This window comes from Pelophylax lessonae, assembly GCF_965119305.1.
Source record: "Pelophylax lessonae genome assembly, chromosome: 9".
NCBI classification, from domain to species: domain Eukaryota; kingdom Metazoa; phylum Chordata; class Amphibia; order Anura; family Ranidae; genus Pelophylax; species Pelophylax lessonae.
In genome coordinates, this window is record NC_138776.1 from 174,467,684 (window position 1) to 174,477,898 (window position 10,215).

Consider the following 10,215-nt stretch of genomic DNA (forward strand, 5'->3'; position numbering starts at 1 on the left):
CTCAGTCACCTCCCCCCACACATGTTAGTAAGCACCAGGCATACATTAACCCCTCCCTCTCCAATAAAATGAACCCCTTCCCTGACAGTCATTTTTACAGTAACAGTGCATATTTATAGCACTGATTACTGTAGTAATGTCACTGGTACCCCCAAAAGTGTCAAAAATGTCAGTCAAGGGTCCGATCTGTCCGCCGCAATGTCGCAGTCCCCCAAAAAAAATCGCAGATCGCCGCCATTACTCCGTTAAAAAAAACCCACCAAAAATGACAAATCTTTCCCTTAGTTAGTAAACGCAATAACTTTTGCGCAAACCAATCAAAATACGCTTATTGTGATTTTTTTTTTTTTTTACCAAACATATGTAGCAGAAAACAAATTGGCCAAAAATTTAAAACAATTTTGATTTTTACATTTTTTTGGGGGGGAATTTCATATAAAAAAATGTGAAAAATATTGCTATTTTTTCAAAATGTACGCTCTTTTTTTTTGTTTATAGCGCAAAAAGTAAAAATCGCACAGGTGATCAAATACCACCAAAAGAAAGCTCTGTTTGTAGGGGAAAAAAAGACGTAAATTTAATTTGGGTACAGCGTCGAAGGACCGCGTAATTGTCTGTTAAAGTCGCACAGTGCCGAATCGCAAAAAGTGGCCTGGACGTAAGACAGCAAAATCCTCCGGTGGTAAAGTGGTTAATGCTGGTTTGAAACCAAAAGGTAGTCACATCAAATATTGATTTGATTTAGATTTTTCTTCTGTTCTCTTACGTTTTAATTTTGTAAATTGATAAAAAGAAACATTTGAAAATATACTGTATATTTTTTTAAAGCGTTCTTACTTACTACAGCATTTCATCACACTTGCCTATAACTTTTGCACAGTACTGTAACTCTAACACTCTACCTTCTGTCTTAGGGTATTCATGTCTACCTTGCAAAGAAAATGATAGAAGACCAGGGTAGAGGTTATATGAATAACAGTGTTGCTAAGGTGAGTCCAGTCCTGTCAGACAGTCATGGTTGACATACACTATATCACCAAAGTATTGGGACGCCTGCCTTTACACGCACATGAACTTTAATGTCATCCCAATCTTAGTAAGTAGGGTTCAATATGGAGTTAGCCCACCCTTTGCAGCTATAACAGTTTCAACTCTTCTGGGAAGACTGTCCACAAAGTTTAGTAGTCCGAGTGTGTCTATGGGAATGTTTGACCATTCTTCCAGAAGCGCATTTGTGAGGTCAGGCACTGATGTTGGACAAGAAGACCTGCCTCACAGTCTCTAATTCATCCCAAAGGTGTCCCTTCAGGTTGAGACCAGGACTCTGTGTACGCCAGTCAAGTTCCTCCACCCCAAACTCTCTCATCCATGCCTTTATGGACCTTGATTGTGCACTGGTCTAAATAATTTGGTGGAGGGGGGGATTATGGTGTGGGGTTGTTTTTTAGGGTTAAGTTTGGTCTTTTAGTTCAAGTGAATGGAACTCTTAAGACGTCAGCATACCAAGACATTTTGGACAATTTCATGCTTCCAAATTTGTGGGAACAGTTTGGGGATGGCCCCTTCCTGTTCCAACATGACTGCGCATCAGTGCACAAAGCAAGGTCCATAAAGACAAGGGTGAGCGAATCTGAGGTGGAAGAACTTGACGTATTTTTTTTTTAACTCCTTTCTTGCCCTTGTAGCCCCCTTTTGGCAGGGCTGGTCGAGAAAGGAGCCCTCCCTTAAAGGGTAACTCCACTTTTGTGGGGGGAATAAAATAGTAAATAAAGAAAAAACAATATAGCGTATACAATTGTGACACATTCATATTGTAATTGAATGTTATTAAAAATGACCTTTCCTTTTCAATCTGCAATCTTCTGAAAATGCAATGCAATATGGCTACCTGAAGCTGTTTTGTACACAGATTGTGTACTGACCACACCCTAGAAAAAAAATGTCCTGCTTGTGTGATTGGCTCACCAATTTTCCCAGAAGTATGCATAAGATACAAGTCAGATTTCTGGCATCCCCTGCAACAAAATTTCATTTTTGGTGAGATACTCCCAATAGGAACACGTCTAAAGGATGCAGATTAACATCAAAGTAGCTTCGTAAATACACAGTGGGCGGTCCGTAAATGGTTAAGGATAGATCACCAATCATAACCGTCATCTATAGCATACTTGATCTGGTGAACAATTTTGTCCTTTGTCCTTCCCAATGCGTATCAGGTATACACATACACATGTCCTGGTTTCGTCATCACACGTCATTCGAATTCAATTTTCTGTTTTTTTGTTTTTGCCCTGTGTGTGTGTGTATATTAAATATCTCACAAAAGTGAGTACACCCCTCACATTTGTTTTTATATTTTATTATATCTTTTTATGTGACAACACTGAAGAAATGACACTTTGCTACAATGTAAAGTAGTGAGTGTACAGCTTGTATAACAGTGTAAATTTGCTGTCCCCTCAAAATAACTCAACACACAGCCATTAATGTCTAAACCGCTGGCAACAAAAGGGAGTACACCCCTAAGTCAAAATATCCAAATTGGGCCCAAAGTGTCAATATTTTGTGTGACCACCATTATTTTCAAGCACTGCCTTTTGGGCAAGGAGTTCACTAGAACTTCACAGGTTGCCACTGGAGTCCTTTTCCACTCCTCTATGACGACATCACGGAGGTGGTGGATGTTAGAGACCTTGTGCTCCTCCACCTTCGAGTTGAGGATGCACCACAGATGCTCAATAGGGTTTAGGTCTGGAGAAATGCTTGGCCAGTCCATCACTTTTACCCTCAGCTTCTTTAGCAAGGCAGTGGTCATCTTGGAGGTGTGTTTGGGGTCATTATCATGTTGGAATACTGCCCTGCGGCCCAGTCTCCGATAGGAGGGGATCATGCTCTGTTTTATGTCACAGTACATACTTCAGTATGTCATCTGGTACCACGGGGTCATCTGGTACCAAGGGGTCATCTGGTAAGTGGGCTGTGATTGCGGTGGAGGCAACATAGATGCACTAATCCCACTGGAGCTTATATCAAGTGTTGTTCATGGTCACTTTATTAAAGAGGAAGTAAAGTCTCCTCTGACACTTTTACCTATAGGTAAGCCTATATTAAGGCTTACCTATAGGTACTATAAATATCTCCTAAACATGTACCATTTAGGAGATATTTACCTTACATGCATCCAGTGACATCACTGGCGCATGCGCTCTGAAGGAACGGCCGCTGGTGCCGTTTCTTCAGAGCCCCGTGCCGTGACTGTCGGCTCCCGCGCACGTGCGTGGGAGTGACGTCACCGCGGCATCCGGCCAATCAGATGGCCGGATGCCGCGATCCCGGAAGACGGGCGACTGGACATGTCGCCCGTCATACAGGTAAGCGGGCAGCACGGCGGGGGCTCGTTCTAAGGTAAGTATTTCATAATGAGCTAGTATGCTGTGCATACTAGCTCATTATGTGTTTCTCTTTCAGGTTGCAAAAAAAAAAAAGAAAGTTGTATGGGTTTACAACCTCTTTAAGCACAAAGAGCACTTTTTGGATTATCCCACAGAAGTTTACACCAAATATTGTCTATTGTCACCTATCAAGCATGAGAACACTTTTTAATCAATTGAACATTATTGACTCACTTGTGATTATTCATGATATATGCATGAAGGACTGATATAGTTCATTTGCAGTTTTGCACACAGTGTCACTTTGGAGTTTTATATATGTATATATCTATTTATAAACAAAAGCTTGGAATAATGATTCCCATAAAGGGACCACAGTGGGACCGCAGAGATGGATGAAGGTGGGTTTAGCTGTTAATGGCACAGTGCTGTAGTCTATTATCCAGTGCCTATGAGGTTTACTGTATGGGAGCAGCCTCTGTTTATATGAGAGAGCCCCTGCGAGGCCGCCTGTGTGGATAGTAACAGCTTAACCCACCTTCATCCATCTCTGCGGTCCCACTGTGGTCCCTTTATTCCAAGCTTTCCTTTATGGTTATTTGGTAAGAGGCACGTTTATTTTGTTAACACGTGGTGTCACATTGAGTGTTGGGACGACACTGTGGCTCGTGGACCTTTTTCCAGTGATTTGATGTAGACTTATAATCTAATTTTCGCTGGGAAGTCGGTAAGGAGCCATCACACTGCATTGTTTGGGTCACGTTGTGCTACATGGGATGTCTGAACCTGCTGACCTTTAAGAAAGGATATATATAATATATGGAACACTTCAGTGAAGATTCCCGTGTCACATTTAATTATTTTTGGAATTATTCCCCTTATATTATATTTTATTATAATGCATGTCATCACCCTTTACCTTTGAGGTGTTGCACATTTATTTTTCACCTGTATATTTTTTGTTTTTTTTTTTCAACATTTTTTATTGGATGTGTTGATTTCTATTCCATTTAATTACTGAGCGCAGTAGTTTAAGTTTTTTCTCAACCAGCTAAATACACTTGTAAAATACAAAAACATGAATGGGTTCACCTGCCACAGTATTTACATTTCTGCCCAGTCAGTATGTGTATAGCAAGCTGGAAGACAGCCACACGTGGATATTTTTTCTCAAATGATGCCATTGTAGTCATTCATCATTCTCTCTTATAGTTGGGCAATATAGAGATATCTAAAAGAAACACAAACCAGAGCGCTATATGGAAAATGACCACAAGATGGTGCTGTAATGTCTCGATATGACAGTTGTCTGTGGTAAGATCTCACATATCAATCATATGTTCAAATAATCCAAGATTAAATTAAATTAAATGTTTATTAGAATTCTAAGACGGCATCATAAGCCTTGTAGGGTAAAATCATTTAAAACGGTAAGCTTGTTTTAAGCCTGTATGATGCGGGAAGACCATAAGAAGTTGCATACCAGCCCATGGAGGTGGAGGAAACCCCACCTATGAGGGTAACCTGGTAGCATGCCATCCAAGCCTTGTTTTGGTCCAGTGGGTGTGGCATCCTCCCAACTCTCCAGCAGTTCCTAATTGGTCGCTTCAAGCCCGCTGTGACATCTCCAGCGCTTTGTAGGCCACTGCTCCCCTTATCCATCCGTTGGTGAGAACCCCCCCTGGAGCCCCCCTTAAGTTCCCCTGGGCATATCATCGATTGAATCAGACAACAGTCCTCCTGGGTTTCCTCCACTTCCATGGGCTGGTATGCAACATCTTATGCTCTTCACACATCATACAGGCTTACGCAAGTTTACCGTTGTAAATTATTTTACCCTACAAGGCTTATGATGTTGTCTTTGAATTTGAAATTAACATTTTATTTATTTTTGAATTATTTGAACATATGATTTATTTATGAGATCTTACCACAGAGAACTGTCATAGCGATACAGTATAGCACCATCTTGTGGTCATTTTTCATATAGCGCTCTGAGTTGTGTGTTTCTTTTGGATTGTCATTCCACAACTTCATGTGGAATAGTCTGAGCAGCTGGGTTAGTGACCTTTCTTGGCTTCACATCCTCTTAGCGCCTCGATGTTGGTAGTTTCAATATAGAGATATATAGAAAGTAACTATCAAGTATCAAATGTTCTCATTACTTCTCCTAAATGTTTTTTAACAGTTGGGGTTCATAAACCTCTGCCAGACAGCACAGCAGACTGTTTAGCAGGCTTTTATTATGCATTGGTAAGGCTTTAATCACTTTTGGATTGGAAAGGATTTCCCCCTTAATGACCAGGCCATTTTCTGTAATTCACCACTGCGTTACTTTACCGGACAATTGCGCAGTCGTGTACCTTAATAAAATCAATGTCCTATTTTTCCCACAAATAGAGATTTCTTTTGGTGGTATTTGATCACCTGTGAAATTTTTTTTTTTTTTTTTTTTTTTTTTTGCGCTATAAACAAAAAAAGAGCGATAATTCTGGAAAAAAAAAACAATATTTTTCATTTTCTGCTATATAACATTCCCCCCCCCCAAAAAAAAATGTAAAAATACATTTTTTTCATCATTTTAGGCCAATTTGTATTCTGCTACATATTTTTGGTAAAAAAAAATCCCAATAAGTGCATTTTGATTAGTTTGCGCAAAAGTTATCGAGTCTACAAACTAGGGGAAAGATTTATGTCATTCATTTTATTTTTTACTAGTAATGGCGGCGATTTTTAGCGGGACTGCCACATTGCGGCGGACTGATCGGACCCCTAACTGACATTTTTTACCCTTTTGGGGGGACCAGTGACATTACTACAGTAGTCAGTGCTAAAAATATGCACTGTTACTGTACTAATGACACTAGCAGGGAAGGGGCTAACCCAGGGGTGATCAAAGGGTTAAGTGTGAGCCTAGGGGAGTGTTTTCTAACTGTATGCGGGAGGGACTTGTGAAATGAACTCAGAGACCAGTGATCCTATATAGGTGGATCACAGGCGCTCTGTGATCATTTCAGAGAGAAGAACGGTCTGCAGTGTTTACAACAGCTGACCAGTGTTCTCTCTCAGCGGGGAGCGATCGCGGGTGCACAGCGGCATTCGCAGCCGCCGGCCTCGTGGATCGGCATCCCTGCTGCGTAGTGGGGGCCGATGCAAGGAGGCGGCGACATGCGCTCTTCCCCCAGGAGTTCTCCCACAAACTGCTGTACAGGTACGGCGATTCGCGCAGCTGAGCCTGCCTGCCGCAGTATATATGCGGCTGGCGGTCGACAAGTGGTTAAGCAAGCTGTGGGCAGGGAAAACCTAAATCCTAATGAAAATTTAATTTAAACAAGCTGCTAGCAAGCTTCAGCAAGCAACCACCATTTTCCTACACAACAATAAGTGCTGAAGCTCCCCCAATTCTACTAGAAGCATGTTTTAATGTGACAGTCAGCACTCTGGGATGGGTGTATCACCTCTCTAAACTGGAGTGCTTTAAATGCATCAATAAAGCTGCTAGAAGTTGGGAAGAAGTTTGCAGCTCATACTGATCTTACTCAAGCTAATGCCTGTGGGAACAAGGCTTAAGCCAAAGGTCCCCAAACTATGGCAAGGTGGTTTCCATAGACCAGCCCCTGCGAGAAGGCCCTACATGCAGAGCTTTCTCATTGCAAGCTACTGTATTCAGAAAGTCTGAGGGTGGAAGGCAGATCGTTCTATCACCTGGCATTATATCAGACACCCTTAAAGTGTTGCTGCCATAATGTCCTCTCTACACAGGCTTGTGGTAAATGAAATAGAACTTACTCAGTCCCTTAGTGGTTCCTGAGATCCAAGAGGCTGTTGCATAGGCACACTGCTACAGTATATAGGGCTTGATCCTTCAGTGTAGCTGAGACTGATGTAGGGTATAATGCTTCCACAGCATGCACAGTGTCTCGTTCTCTTAAATAAAGTTGGTACCACCCTTCACTCCGCCTAGTTATCTTTACTCCGAAATTTATTCAGCCCACAATTTAATCAATGGGGACACTCTCGATACTCCTACATGCTTCCGGAGTAAAGATAACTAGGCGGAGTGAAGGGCGGTACCAACTGTATTTAAGAGAACGAGACACTGTGCATTCCTATCTCCGAAGACGTCCCTGGATGTGACGAAACGCGTAAGATTTGGAATGCACAGCGTACGTGACGTGTGATGCAGGTGGAGCGCAAGCTGGAAGTTCTCCCGCTCGCCACCCTGCATACAGTTTGCGCTGACACACATGATCACCAGCGGCCGTTAGTGGCCTTTTTATTTGGGAAAACCTTTTTATATTTGGCTATATACCTTGTACTATTGCCAGTATGCTTTTTACCCATGACTTGGGAATAAATTTGTATTTTAAAAATACTACACTATCTGGAGCATTTTTGTCTTCCTTCCTATTTGACCTGAGATGAGAGGAGAGAGAGGGGGGGCCCGCCATCCTATCTACCTGAAGTGAGCCACGAGGAGACCCTTATTATAGCCTGGAGGCTATCTATGCCTGGCTGGTCTTGATGCCATAAGGCATACATGACCCACATATTTTGGTAAGTGATTCACTCTTACCATTTATCACAGTGGAAAAGGAACAAAAGCTGCATTGATATCACAGAGCGAACAGAAAATCTTCACGTTGAGCACCTGCACTTATTTTTGTGAATAAGCATCATTTGCACAAGAGACTTACTATTTATTTGAACTTTTTATTTGAAATCTTCACTACAGTCACTTGTTATGGACTTCTATTTATGAATCATTATTCATGCATATCACCATTTATATATATTTTATATTAATAGAGGAGTATTTATGTAATATTGACCTATTTATACAAATTTCTCAACTTATATAATTTTCTCAACTTATTAAGATATTAATTTTAGCAAGCGCTATAGGTAGCCTAGAATAGACTACTTTCTTACATCCTGTTTACATATTTTCTATAGCAGCTGCTTCAAACGCATATCTATTTATTTATTTCATTTATTTATACTATGTATTGATTTATCCACATATTTATTCTAACACACCAGGCGCAGGGCATATACTTTAGTATATTCCTTACATATTAATCAGCCCGGTACCGGCGTCCATAGCTGACGGTCGGCTGTCTTGTAATGACAACCGATGCGGCTGAGAAGCCGCTTGGCTGTTATTGCAAGGAGCGGGAGGGGATGTTCCCCCCCCCCCCCCCCCCTCCAGCCGCCTTCCACGGCTCGCCCGGGTCTCCCGTCCCACCGTGAGACCTGGGCAACCAGCCTGAACAGCCACCGAGGACCCCATCAAAGCCGAATTCGGCTCTGATGGGGTCTCCATGCAAAAACCCGGAAGTGATGTCATGACATCACTTCCGGGTACTGGCTCCAGATTTAAAAAAAGACAGCATTCAAAACAGCCAAACGTGGCGTTTTGAATGCTTTTAAGTGCAGAGGAGGGGTTTGGGGTCTTTTAGACCCCCGGATCCCTCCACAAGAGTACCTGTAAAGTAAAAAAAAAACATTTTTTCTTAAATGTTCGAAAATATCGTCTGATACCGATACATGATGACCAAAATATTGGTATCGGTACCTGCAATGAAAAAACTATATCGGTCAATCACTAGTTTTAAAACCCTTCCTTACTCTATCCAAAAAGGGTAAAAAAAGGTTTGGCCTGTAGCTCTACTTTAACTATGTGCAAGCTTACCTGGTGGAATTACTGTTGTTTTAAAGTGAAAGGATGATTTAGGTTTTTTTTTTTTTTTCATTTTGTGCACCCTAACGGTTGTTAATAGATGTAATAAATCTTTACTCTAATTATTTTTTTTAAGCATCCTCACTTTGTGACATTTTGTGCACTAAACCTTTTTAACAGTACAATTTTAATTGTTGGCAGTTAGGGTAAGTAAAGTGTTTAATTTGGGAATAGGTTTAGGTTAATGGGAACCCGTGAGGCTTGAAATATGGGAGATGCTAGTATTGACTTCTTTTATAAGGTGCAGAATCCAGAGACCTCATTCTGATCCTTGCCTCACTACTTTCCAGAAAAGAGAGAATTATTTCAGAGGAGTCAGAACTATCTGCACCCCATTACCTGGATGACCTCTGTTTTTTCTGCTAATTAGGGCCCTTAATGGTTTCTGGGTGCCTGCTGTGAGTACGGTAAGTGGTCCAAAAAGAAAGCAGTATGCTATGTACATATTATTTTTTCCCTAATAGGGAAGATATGCCCCACAGTCACACAGGCACCTGAAGCCTCTTTCTAATCCTTAATGTACAACTAAATGCTCCACTATGCCAGTTTAAACTGTTCCTGACTACCTGCCGCCGACGTACTGCGGCTGTGCGGCTCTCCTGCGCGAAACAACATAGACCTATGTTGGTCACGCCCCCCCCCCCACTCGGCAGCGGGGACTCTGGTGCACAGGGCAGGCCGCTCTGATTGTCACCTGACACCCGCGATTGCTCCGCGCTGCGAGAGAAGGACGGTTAGCTATTGTAAACACAGCTGACTGTTCTTCTCCCTGGAATGATCACAGAGTGCTGGTGATCCTTCTATATAGCATCACAGGTCTCTTTGATCATTTCACAAGCAATGCCCCCCCCCCCCCCCCCCCACAGTTAGAATCACTCCCCTCGGCTCACATTTAACCCCTTCATCACCCACAGTGTTGACCCCCCCCCCTTCCCTGCCAGTGTCATTATTACAGTAACAGTGCATGACTGCGTAATTGTCCGTTAAAGTAACGCAGTGCCGAATCGCAAAATATGGCCTTGGCTTGGTCTTTAACCACTTTATGCCCGCCCACCGTCAAATGACGGCGGGACGGTGCGA